At 38.4% G+C, this 14,299-nt stretch overlaps 1 long non-coding RNA gene across 1 annotated transcript; it reads right to left on the reverse strand.

The window, feature by feature from the left end:
- Positions 1–385: 385 nt before the first annotated feature.
- On the reverse strand, positions 386–10,237 carry LOC132626267 (uncharacterized). Its single transcript, XR_009577225.1, has 2 exons — positions 10,082–10,237; positions 386–7,692 (listed from the first exon to the last, which is right to left on the reverse strand). It is a non-coding gene; the product is annotated as an uncharacterized LOC132626267 (long non-coding RNA).
- Between the last annotated feature and the right edge of the window lie 4,062 nt (positions 10,238–14,299).

Here is a 14,299-nt window from a genome sequence, read left to right on the forward strand (position 1 = left end):
ATAAAGATTATTTCTTTCAATGATTTTCCCAAATACAAGAAAGTTGATGTGAAGAACGGTTAATTATGTAAAGTAAATTCCCCTTATTCCTAAGTGAATTTATTAATCAAGGGTTAACACCTTGAGTTCTTGTTACTAGTTCTTACCAAACCCTAATTAATTTCTCAAATAAATCAAGGTTTATGGCGTTAGCTATTGTTTGCAACCACTAACTATTAATGAATAGCGAAGGACAAGTAAAACTTAACAATCCATTATGCATATATCAATCATAATTCCCAATCACAAAACACCCATCTTTTGGGTTCACAACCTTAGTAAGGGTGTTTAGTTACTCATGACAAAGAACAAAGAATACAAGATTGAAGAATTCATAATTGCTTACTTTTGATGATAAGAGAAATTAATAATACTTGAATTTATGTTTTAAAGCTCCAAAACAAAGGAATATTCAATGCTCTAAGTCAAGACTTAAAGTATAATAGCTGATAATAAATAAAACCCTACATTGGACTTTTTATAGGTTTCAAAAACGTAAAATTACAAAATTTACACTTAAGTCCTTGACGGCAACTTATAATGTCTGTATAATATTAGATGGACCGTATAAAGTTGTACGACCACCAGTCTTCAATTCTTAAGAGAAAAACACGAGCTGATATTATACGGTTCGTATAAACTTGCACGGCCCATATAACTCGATCGTAAAACTCCCTCTTCAGATATAGCTTCTTGTCGTTCTTAAGATCCTTTGACACGACCAACTTATACTGCCTGTATAATATTGTACGGTCCATATAAGGCACTCGTGTCTCTACATCATCAAGTTCAACACTCTGCTTCATTCTCCTTCTTTTATACGACCAAAGACACAGTTCGTATAACTTTGTACGGACCGTGAAAGTCCACTTCTGTGCAACTTCAGCAATTTTTTTTAGCTTTTGATCCTTAACTCCATGATGTACCTGGAACACAACAAAAACACATAAAAACGACAAATACTTTCTCAAAAACAAGTAAAACTTCTCGTAAAAAGGTATCGAATGTGCCATAATTTCACGGTACATCACTACCCCAGTAGGATTTCAACTCCACTATACGAGAAACTTCAAATTACAACCTATCGTAAGCTAGGAACTGACTCCCATAATCCCTCAACCCTTACAATGGTGGCAACCTAGGAACTAACTCCCGTAGTCCCTCAACCTTTTGCAATACACCGATTGCAAAAACCTCCACTTGACAACCTCCACTTGACTAACTCTAGCCAAGGAAACTAATGTTGACTACCTCTAACCAAACCCAACTAATACACCTAAGCTAACTTTAGACAAGGGAACAACTTAATAAATTGAAAGGTAAACTGCCTAACCACTACTAAGAATTTGATATACCTACAACAACTTCCTTTTTAGGAAGAGCAGGTTTACAATTTTTGCACAACAGAACAAAGATTTACAACAACATGAAGAAGTTACACTAAATCTGTAACTGGATTAGGTTCTTTAGTTTTGCAAGTGACTTGTTCTTATGATCACTTGAAATCTTGTGACGGCAGCTTTTGCCCAATTTAGATTAGGTTTTTCGAGTGATACACAATATGTTGCAGCATGCTATATATATAGTGGGAAGCATGTGGGATGGATAAAGACGACTCATTCAGTATTTGACCCAAAGCACGGGCCAGCTCAACTGCTGTACTTGTGTGCAGTGAGTAGATTGGCTTTACAACTGTCTCTTCTTACCGTGCAAGATGTACAAAGATCATATCACAAACCAGGTCTCTACCTGGTTCAGAATTAGTTTGACAATCATCAAAACATGAATGCACTTAAGCTTATCATTTTTGTCGAGAATCTTAGGATTGTAGCGTAGAATCTTATTAATTATCCGTATATTGGTGTATTCCTTGTTAATATGATGGAAAAATACTTGGGGTTTGAGGAAGAACTCACCTTAGGATATTTAGGGAAGTTCTAGGGTCTTTTCTCCTCAAAAAGTCAGCCAAAAACAGAGTGGAATGAATTATTTTCAAAAATTTCACGATCTGTAATTTTATAGCCGAGCACTACCTGCGACGCGACTTAAGAAATGCAGGTGTGACCTCCTGGACGCAGACCGAACACAAAATGTGATACAAAAATCTGATTTTTGGTGTTCAACCTGCAAATGCAGGTTGCATCGCAGACTAAACATACGAAATACAGGTTGCGCTGCAGCCTGTCCCAAGTAAGCAAAATGGTCATAATATTTTACTCACATGTCCTTTTGTATAGCCTTTTTTATACTTTTGACCCTTTCTTGAGCTTGTTTAGCTCACATTTGACCGAAGGGACCGTTGACATGCTTCCTGAGGTCTTTGGATATGATTTGGGTGGCTTTTTGGGAAAATTCGGCTTGAAGCAAAAAAGAGTTAACTCTAAGTTGACTTTTGGGTAAACGAACCTTTTTCAGGAATCTGTCAATTTCAAAAGGTCCGGATGGTTTTTTAGAACTTATGTGTATATTCAGTTCAGTTCCCAATGCACTCGGGTGCATTTTGGGACTTTGGGTTGGGAAGTTAGTTTTGAGGTACCGGGGATTGACTCGGTCAACGAGACCTCTATTGGGAATTCTGAGGCCACAAGTGCGTTCGTAGCGTGTTTTCATGTATGTCTGAATATATGGTATGTGAGTCGATGGCCTTGGGTGATAGTTAGGATTTCGAGTGGAATTAATGAAAAACTTAGGAGTTTTTTGTGTCTGGTGCCCGCTATGGCAGTAGCAGGACCACGGTAGCGATTACCCCACCACTGTAGCAGATTGTATATTTTGGGCAAGACCACAGAAGCGGTCATGGGACCACGGAAGCGGTGTCGCGGAAGTAGGCTACGGGCAGTTAGATTTAATGTGTGTTAAATAAAAGCCATATGCCCTTCATTCATTACCACTCTGACTTTAGAGCTTTTTGGGAGCATTCAAGGCTATTTTTCATAGAGAATCATTGTGGTATGTCCTTTCACCTTCCTTTCCATTCCATCTTTCATTAATCACCTTAGGAATCCATTAAACATGTGAGTTTTCTTAAGAAATGATGGATTGAAAGAGGGTTTTGTGGGTTCTTCATTCTAGGCTATTAAGTCTTGATTTATTGAGTGGGTTAGCTTCATTAAGCATGGAATTTATGATTAGAAATTATTATTGCATGATTCCTTCCTAATTAGTGGCTAATTTATGGAATTGGAAATTAGGGTTCATATCCAAATTTGGGAGTTTTGCCTAGAATCCGAAATTAAGTGATTTGTTAGTTCTTGTAGCCTATAATTGAAGGGAATTGATCACCTAGAGCATTAATTTCATGTTGAGACCTATAGATTCCTAATTTCATCTTTTAGTTCGTAAACCCCATTCCATAGGTTGGGATTTTGGTCTTGAATAGATGTAAGGATTGAGTGTTGTTTCTTCTTGATTCTAATCTCATAATTTAGATATGATTAGACTTCCATCATCTCAAGGCTCAAAGGAAGGGAAAGACTAAGGTTTGACTATTGGAGACTTTGTTGTTCAGCTCTCCAGGTAGGTTACGGTTTACCTTAAGGTGAGACTTCAATTAGCGAAGCGTATGTTTAGATGATATTTTCGGAGAATGCATGTAAACCTTTGGGTATGAAGTTAGGTTGGATATTGTCTTAGGTTAGGGCTTGTTGTATGATTTGAGGGCTAGCCACCCCGTTGTGTTGTTGACTTATCTTGATCTATTTACTTATTGGGTCGTTGCCACGTTGAGACATTGGGTATTAGTGACTAGTGATATATCATGACTATGATATTGCGGTACTTTACTTGATTGATATTATCATGATAATTGTGATTTCATTGTGGCTTATTGTGTAGCCTTATTATTGATATTACTTGTACACCATGTGTGGTACTGTTTGGGATTGAATCTATTATGATATGGTTGTGATATATTAGTTCGGAACAGTATACTGAAACTTGGCACAGTTGAGTTTAGATGCTATAACAAAGGTGATGAACTGTTATGATATGATCGTGATATATTGGTTCGGAATGGTTATACTGATACTTGGCACAGTTGGGTTTAGATGCTATAGCACAGGTGATGACTTGTATTGGGGTTATGTATTCGTTTTGACTTGTACCTTGTTGTTTTCCGTGTTTATCTTGCTTTGTAGTCTCTATATGTGTTAGCTAGTCTAGTCGTCCTATGATACCTACCAGTACTTATTGTTTGTACTGATCTGTACTTGCTGCATTCTTTTTTTTTTTTTGAGAAGGTAACATACTTGCTCATTCTTTTATGAATGCAGAGTACCAAGTGAGATCTATTTCTACTCCTCGTGACTGATATTCGAGGAGTACTAATTCTAGTCTCTACAGGGTGAGCATGAGGACGTTCACTGCCCGAAGACTCTTCCTATTATTATGTCCTGTTTTCCATTCTGAGACATCATTTTGAGACTACTTATGTATTATTATTCATACTAGTAGTATTTAGGTAGATGCTCTTGTATGACCAGATCAGATACTAGGGTGGATTTCATTTACTTCCGCACTTATTTCTATGATTATCGTGAGACTTACGTTATTTACTTCCTTTCGGTATTTTCTTCTATTATTTGTGAATGTTGAGTTAAGGGTTCGCCAACCGAGGTGGGAAAAGTAGATGTCCGCACGACTTAGTGAAATTGGGTCGTGACAAGTTGGTATCATAGCCCTCAGTTACCCTATCTATAATACAAGAGCGTGTCTAATAGAGTCTCATGGACCCGTACGATAAGCTCCGTACTTATTTGCGAGAGGCTACTTGACATTTAGGAAACTTCACTTTCTTTCATTCTTTCATGCTACTTTATTCTAATTGGTATTTGGAACAATCGAATTGGTATCTTATTCTTATCTCTTCTCTCACAGATGGTGAGGACTCGAGCCATGATAGCCTGAGATCAGGTGCTGGAGCCCGCGGCTGAGGCTGGCACCAGGGGATGAGTGACCATTCGAGGACACGGTCGAGTTAGAGGCCGCTGGGCCGCACCAGCTAGGGACAGGGCTCCTACGGCTAGGCAGCAACGTGCGAGATCTCCATCTCCAGATCCTGAGCCTGAGGTTTAGCAGGTTCGAGACCAGACCGTCGGGGATGATGTGGCCCCAGCAAGGGCACACGTCGAGGTCACTTCAGAGCAGATGATGCAGGATACTATGGCTCGTGTTCTACTTCATTTGGATGACTAGCAGGCTGTCGCTGGTATTAATTCTGCGGGTGGAGTATCACAGACTAGATGTGGGACATAGACCCCCGAGTAGAGGCAGACTCGTGCAGCGCACCTTGCTGCAGCATTGGCACCATGGATGGATGCAGTGCCAGCCCCGGGAGATGATCTTAGACCCATAGCAGGGCCTGTTATGACTTTGACTGATCAGGAGCTTGTAGGGATATTCAAGAAGATGGATCCACCATGATTCGCTGGCACTTCTGGAGAGGATGGATATGAGTTTATATTGGACATGCACGAGTTATTGCACAGGATGGGGATTGTGGAGACCCACGGGGTAGATTATATGCCATACCATTTTTGCGGAGACGCGAAGACCTGGTGGAGGTACTTCATTTCTTGCAAACCAGAAGGTTCTCCTCCACTTACTTGGACACAGTTTTATCGGGCCTTCCTTGAATAGTATGTGCCCCGTGCCTTGAGAGAGGTATGTAGATATGAGTTCCTCTACTTGCAGCAGAAGGGATTATCTGTTGATGCTTATGTGACTCGCTTCTTGCATTTGGCTCGTTATTCAGCACCCCCGATTCCTACTGAGCTCGACAGGATTCGATGATTTGTTGGTGGGTGTTACGGTTCACTTTTACGCCGGTGCATAAAAGCTACTAAGATGTTGTGGACTCTATTTGGATTTTATGTTTGTAGAGTCGCCACCTAATTTTGTAATGGAAATTAGGAAAACCGAGTACAAGGGTTTATCAAAACAAGAGAAATACCCTTTTAAACCAGAGTTCGAGGTAAAGGTTCTTGTGATCTCCTAAGGAAGGTTTTAACCACCCTAGTATTAAGGATCCGTAGAATACAGTTAACCGACGAGCTTCAATGTGTGATTAATGTTATTATTTGCTAAAAATGTTTACTTTATTGCTAAAACTGTCATGCTAATCATACAACTCCACTTTTCGACAAAATTATCTTTTAAGGAAGAAAAGTTGATTATTTCCTTGAGAAAATGTTTATAATGGATTAAATTCACTTCATTTCCAGACCAAAACATACTTAAGATTTTTCTTAAGTAGAGTTTCCACTAATTTGTTCCAATGTCATGATTCTATCCTTATAAGTTTATATGCATACATATATATTTAGGAAAAAATGGAGTAGATCTCCCCTTTTTAGAAAATAGTATAAATATTATAAGTATAAATAAAGAAAAGGATTTCACTTATTTAACCATTTTAGCTCATTTAAGGTTAATCATATTCCATACCAAAGCCATCTTCCCCAACTTGGATTTAAGTGGAATTTCTTTTGTTTTATTATCTTTCTGCGTGCCAAGTCCCAAAACGGTTTTTGAAAACAACTTGAATTATTTTTTCTTATGCAAGGTTCCAACTAAGTTCTAAAGGGTTTCAATAATACACAGGTATTTGCAAGTATACATGTTCATACAAAATGAATGTAAACATATAAAATTAGCATATTTATACAAAAATAAAGGAAAGGGGAAGAAGATTTAGCTTTTTCGGCCTTGGGCCCAAATCCTTAGCAATCCATGCTCTTCTAGTTCTTCGTTCGAAGCTCTGAGCATCCGATCCTTTTACTTCGTCTTTGAGCTTTGCTCTCCATACTTGTTTTATTTGTACCTCGCACAATGAAAAGAAAAGTAGTTAGTCAAAATAGTACGCCACCCCATAGGATGACATTCATGAACATAAAAATAATACCCCTGGGACTCATATCAAACTTTGAGAGCTTTGATTACGGAGGCTCAGACTCGTGTTTCCAAATGTGATGAAGAAACCCGAAACAGTTCTTGGCTGCAAACTAGTGGCGATTCTAGGTTCCTCGCCAAACGCATGTTGGTTCCTACCTCATGATATTATTATGAGGTCATCATCGCCTAAACCGAGGGATAACATTTCCGGACAAGTCATGGCCTCAAATTAAATGTTCTCATCAGCCCAAGTATAGTATCATATTCAAATCAGCGGGACTTTGGTAGCAATCTATTCATTTTCATAAAAGTAGAACAACAGCTTTTTTGGCGTCATTTTTAACAAGGCAGTAGCTCAATCATGAGCAGCCACAACAAGCAACGTTGTAGCAACAAGCAGTAGCAATGAACAGCCATAACAAAAAACAGTAAGATAGCAATAATATTTCAAGAAGGCAACAACTATTTAGCATAGAAACTGTGGCAAACCATTTATCAAAGTGAACCATCCACTTAAAGAAATGCAGTAGTTGTTGGCTTCAAAGTACAGATATGAACTTAAAGACACAGCGACAAATGGCCCGAAAAATCCATGATGGCAGCCTCGAGTGCAGCAGTGATAATCTACTCAAATGCAGCAGCTCATGGTCCAAAACTTAGCAGAAAAGTGGCCAAAAGGCTGCAGCAACTTAGCTCAAGTATATGACAAGTATAGTAACAGTCTTAAGCCTCAAATGCTGCACTGTTTGTCTTGGAAATGCACTAGTTCATCATAAAGAAACAGCAACAACAGTTAGCATATTCTCATAAATACAGTAGCTAGTTGGTCGAAGCATCTCGAGGATATTCGGGATTTGAAACCCCCAAGTCATGCAAAGAAAGAGAGGAAGTGAAGAATGAGTGCATGTTTAAGGAAAAAATCAATGCTACATCTTAATAAACTTTACAAGATTCACACAAAATCTAGTACTTAATCATTTATGAGTGTAGCAATATATGAAGACAGTATCTTCCACACATTTGAAACAAGGAACTAGGAAAGAACTATTCGCAACACACGCCTAGTGAAAATGATCACATACTATTGTCTTAATAATTAAGAATCCTCATTTAATCCTTAGGAAAAACAGTTAGATTGGATCGAGTAGGAGTTTTAAGTTACTTTTTTTTTTTTTTTTTTGGCAAAGCATATCCAAAACATCTCTAGAAACATAGTGATTTGAAGCTAATGTGAACAAATCGAGTTAACTCACAACCAATGACCCTTTAGAGAGACAAGTTTAATCTGATACTAGAGATACCGAACATGACAATGATTTACGCACGAGAGAAAATTATGTAGTTTGGTTATAGCATGCTAAAGATGTGAGAAACATATTTTACTCATACTTCACTACATCTAAACAGACAAACATAGGGAGAAATGTTGCTAAGAACAAAGCAAATTTCCCGACTACATGCTTGCATTCAGAAAATCATAAATCGGAAACAAGACCAGGTTCTTTCCAAGGACTTTAACCAAATTCAAAGTGGAACACATAATGGATTAATGGTATAAGCTGGACACTGAATTGACCTAGGAGACATATCAACTAGACATGTAAAGGAGAACAACTTTTAAAATGTATTTGATGCCTTAACCCTAACATAAACAATTGAAGCTCAAACTTTAAACATATGAATATGATACATAATCTAATGGTAAGTTTAGATCGCCTAAAATTTGGTTTTAAAGGACAACTTTTTAAAGAAAACATCCTAATCTCATACTGGTTAAAAGAGAAACTGATTAAAGAGAATAGATTCCCAAGTTAAAGTATGAATTGCTAGTTTTGTTATTTATATTAATATGAACATGCCTTTCAAGCTAGTACCTCATTAACTCATAGCACGAACTCAAAATTCAAACATAATACAAATTAATCTCGTATTAAGGCACCAACCAATAGCTAAAACACATTAATCCTTTAAGAAACACATATCTTGAGCTTAATCCCACAACACAACAGAAACAGGGAAACATTGGAAGATCTATAAGACTGTTATTACTTTGAAAGACATACTCACATCTATAAATCAGCTTACACATGATAGCAGGCCCATACTTCACTTTAAACTATTATTAGTTGTCTTAAAAGGTCACCTTTCTTCATTAAGATATAACAGAACAACTTATGGGAGAAAGACATCTATCCTTTTTCACTTTGATGACATTTATAAGCATCTGATGAAACTTAACATGCTTTAAACATTTTTGGGAAGGAAAAAAAAAAGACAGGCCTCAAGGATTTCAAATAATGAATCAAACTAGAAAGAGATACTAAACTATCACATCCCCTATTTCAATAAGATTTCCTTCAAGCTATTTCAAATTACAATTTAAACTAGGAAACATACTATTAACCAAACTACGAGACAACTTCACAGAAAAATGCCTCTAGCTACAAAAGGGAAACTTAAATTTACTCATGCTTTTTCCAGAAATCTTTAACACTCAAGGTAATCACATTATTAAAAGATAGAGGCCTATTTTAATGATAAGAAGAAGTTTAAACATCAATCCTACATCAGTTTAACTAAATGGAATTAGGAGAGAAAAACGTGTTAAAATTATGACTACATTCGTATATATTAAAACTGGACATGATGGTGATAGCAATTATCCAAAGCACATTTTTTACACCCAAATGAATTAAGGCAGCTAATAGCGAGCAAATACAGGATTGTAGCAAGCAAAATGCTAGAAATAATAAAATGCTGAAAAATAATGAGAACATTAGCTTTTGCTGAGCAGCGACAGGGGCGACGGTTGAGTCGATCACCTTCGAACCAACACGACAACTAACTCGATCTCGAAAAAAATTATTTCTTACTAGTTCCAAAAATTTAAGAACTCGTTTCAGCCAAGTAATATAAATGTTTAGAACTTGGGGTGTTCAAAACTTGTTCTGTAAATGTAGAGAATGGCCTCTATTTATAGAAGGCCAATTCTAGGATTTTTGGAGTCTAAAATCGATGTGGGACAACTGTTGAAGTTGAAATTCATTTTTTGAATTCTCTTTCAAATTCGAATTCAGAAAAATGAACAAGAAAAATGGGAAAAATAGTGTTACCGTTTCAAGTAGAAGACAATGGTCATTGAATCACTTACCCGAAATGGACGAACCATGACTGAACAAAGCAAAGGGTCGACTGTACGTTTATCGAAAATAGACATTGGTGAGCTGAAGCATTGCTGGATTCAACTAGTCAATGTATTAGGATTTGTTTGGTTTGTTGTTGATGAGATGGAAATGGAGTGTTTAGGGCTGCTGTTTATTTTTTGTGAATGAAGAGGTTTTGGGATTTAATTGAAGATAGTGGGCCAAATTCGGTTATTAGAGGATGTGGGCTGGGAAGATTAGGCTCAAAGTAAAAATGAAATGGGGCTGGTCTTAAAGGGTTAAGAATTGAGGGCTTAGTGGCCATAATTGGATTCAAATTGTAGCCTTTTGTATTGCAATTGTAGCCAAAGCGTTAGCAAAATAGCCAAATTAAACTCATGCCTGTTCCTTGAAGCCAGTTTGAAATAAAATTGAGATGAATCAATTATTTAATGAATTGATTAAGCCACAACTTGGACATGTGATGATGCTATAGTTTAGGCTAAGTCCATTTGCTGGTTATTCTGTTTTACATGTTAGAGGCACTTTTGGCCGTGTATTATCTTGATTCTTCTGTACAGACTTGTTTTGATTAATAAACCAAACTAGCACCTTGCTAGTTGTTTTACTTTAAAAAAAATTATTTGATTGATTAAGCTTTTTGACTTTAAACAAAGTAAAATATTTATTTGCAGAAGATACTAATTATAGTAATTAATAATTTAATTTCTTACTAAATTGAAATACTTGTTTCTTACATAAATAGATTTTCAAATGGACATAATTAATACCTAAAATTATATGTAGAATATATATAATATATATTAGGGTATTTTTCCACATGAAATGGCAAAATACCATCAAAATCCGTTTTGAAAGTATTTTTGATTTTCTGAATAACTATTCTACTCTGTTTGAAATTCAAGAAGCTTGACTAATTAATTTGAATTTTCGGAGGGCAAAAATTGGGTGTCAACATTGGGATCGCCACTGCTCTTCAGATCCCATGCCTTCAGCTTGAGGCCTGCTTCTTTAGTCGAGGTCGCTAAGACTCGCACATTTGGAAGGGTTAGTGAGAAGAGGCAGCGACAATTTGGGAGTTCTAGTGGTTCCAGCTCCAGGGGCGCCAGACAGTCTTTTAGGCAGTATCATTCCTATTCCGGCCGCCCTGTGCAGTCAGCATTGCATGCTTTTTCTAGTGGGCCATCCAGGCAGAGAGCTTCTGAGAGCTCATTTTCTCGACCAGCAGACAGAGTTGTTCCAGCAGGGTCTTCAGTTTCAGTTCATGAGCCTCCGCGTCCTAAGGCTTGTTTTACGTATTGAGCGCTTGTTCATTTTGTTTAAGATTGTCTACGACCCTGGCAGGGTTATCAGTCCCAAAGGAATTCGGTAGCTTCAGGTAGCCGAGGTAGTGCTTCTTCGAGAGGCGGTGCTCTGTCAGGCCGCAGTGGTGTACAAATTTCTAGGGATGGGTCCCAGGCCAGTAGAGGTGGGTCCCAAAGTTTAAGAAGTGGATCACAGTCTGGTCGTGGTAGGGCCCATTGTTATTCGTTCCCCGGTAGACCCGAGGTGGAGGCCTCAGATGCTGTCATTTCAGGTACCGTTTCTGTCCGACATAGAGCAACATATGTATTATTTGATCCTAAATCCACTTATTCACATGTGTCTTCATATCATGCTATTGGTTGGGACTTGACTTGTGATAGCATAGTGGTACATATTCATGTGTCTACTCTAGTCGGAGATTCTGTTGTGATTGGTCGAGTCTATCGGTCGTGCTTGGTTACTTTTATGGGTTATGACCTGAGGGTAGACTTAATGATACTTGATATGGTGGATTTTGACATTACTTTGGGTATGACCTGGCTTTTCCTTATCATGTGATCTGAGAATGTCATGCCAAGACAGTCACTTTAGCCATGCTAGCCTAGTCCCGCTCTGAAGAAGATTATTTCCTTTCTTCAGGCAAAGAAATTAGTAAATAAGGGGTGTTTAGCTTATCTGGCTCATGGGCGTGACCCAACTATTGTATCTTCACCCCTTGAGTCCATCCTCATTGGGAGCGAGTTCGCGGAGGTATTCCCGTCCAATCTGTGAGGTATGCCACCTGATCGCGATATTGACTTTTGTATTAACTTGGATCCGGGCACCCGCCCTATTTCTATTTTGCCATATCGGATGGCACTTGCCGAGTTGAGAGAGCTTAAAGAGCAGTTGCAGGATTTATTAAGCAAGGGGTTCATTAAACCGAGTGTATTCCCTTGGGGTGCTCCTGTGTTGTTCGTGAAGAAGAAAGATGGATCTATGAGGATGTGCATCGATTATCGCCAGCTGAACAAGGTTACTATTCATAACAAGTATCCTATGCCTCGTATTGATGATTTATTTGACTAGCTTCAGGATGCTTTAGTGTTCTCGAAGATTGTCTTGCATTCAGGCTACCATCAGCTGAGGATCAGAGCTAAGGATATTCCGAAGAGTGCTTTTCAGATGAGATATGGGCATTATGAGTTTCTGGTGATGCCATTTGGGCTTACCAAAGCCCAGTTGCATTCATGACTTTGATGAATATCATCTCTAGGCCATTCCTTGACTCTTTTGTGGTTGTATGTATTGATGATATCTTGGTATATTCCAAGAGTAGAGGGAGCATGAAAGCCATCTTCGCACTGTGCTTGGGTTGTTGAAGAAGAATAATTTGTTTGCTATATTTTCGAAGTGCGAGTTTCTTGGAGTCTATGGCGTTCTTGGGCCACGTTGTGTCTAAGGATGGGATCATGGTTGATCCTCAGAAGATTGAGGTTGTGAGAGATTGGGCGATTCCAACTACTGTGATCGAGATCCATAGTTTCGTGGCTTTGGCCAGTTATTACCGCCGATTTGTGAAGGTTTATTGCTTCGTCGTTGACCAAATTGACACATAAGGATGCTCCCTTTTAGTGGTCCGATGATTGTGAGGAGAGCTTTCAAAAGCTCAAGACCCTTTTGACTTCAGCCCCGATGCTAGCATTGCCCGTGGAGTGTAAGGATTTCTCAGTCTATTGTGATGCATCCCGTGTGGGTTTAGGTGTTGTTTTGATGCAGAAGAGTAGAGTCATAGCCTATTCTTTCCGTCAGTTGAAGATCCATGAAAGGAATTACCCTATCCATGATTTGGAGTTGTTAGTTGTAGTCTTTGCTTTGAAGATATGGAGGCATTACTTGTATGGTGTCCATTGTGAGGTTTTCATCGATCACCGTGTCATGACCCAACCAGAGGGCCATGATGGGCACCCGGAGCTAACCTACCGAGAACCTCTTTACTACATCTCATAGTCGTATCTAGATGGGACACAAGGATAACACATGAAAATCATAACTTGAAAGAAACACCGTTTCAATAGATATAAGCACGTCTATGCAAACATCATATCCTTTGCCTATATGTACAAGTCGACAAGGCTGCCAAAATGATATACAAAACATGAACCGATGGGGTTACAAAACGTCTAACTATATACATCTGTCTAGAGCCTCTACAAGCAGTGCATAACATCATAGAGACCGGACAGGGCCCCGACATGCCCATATGTACACAAAAGAATAGTACCGGCTAATCTACAGCTCCGAAACAAATGGAGCGCTCATGTACAATCACTGAAGGAGCAGCCTAGGGGCCTAGTCCGTCTCCCTGTCTACCTGCGGGCATGAACGCAGCGTCCACAAACAAAAGGACGTCAGTACGAATAATGTACTGAGTATGTAAGACATGAATAACAACATGATGAAAATATGAAGACAATATGAAGTAAAGAGATCAATTTATATCTCTTGAGGCGACTGTCATGCATATTTAGCCTTTATCTAAAGAAAACATTCCATACATACATACATACATACATACATATATATATATATATAGGCTCGGTGTTACTCGTACCCGGCCATAACAAGGCTTGGTGTTATCCGTGCCGAACTGCAATGGTGTGCACAATAGGTATCGTACCCGGTTATATAGACTTGGTGCTAGAAAATACCTGCATATATACATATAATATACATGAGTATCCAAAGGAAGCATTACAACTCTATCAGAGTGACATAAGGTCGGTGAACCTCCGATTTCCATTATGGAATCATCATTATCACTATATCTTTCCTTAGAGGGTCAACTATAATAAGACGGGATCAGCGATGATGAACAAGATCAACAATATCATGAAAACCTTGAGAATCATGAGCTTCTA

This window comes from Lycium barbarum, chromosome 2 (genome assembly GCF_019175385.1).
Source record: "Lycium barbarum isolate Lr01 chromosome 2, ASM1917538v2, whole genome shotgun sequence".
In the NCBI taxonomy this organism is placed as follows: domain Eukaryota; kingdom Viridiplantae; phylum Streptophyta; class Magnoliopsida; order Solanales; family Solanaceae; genus Lycium; species Lycium barbarum.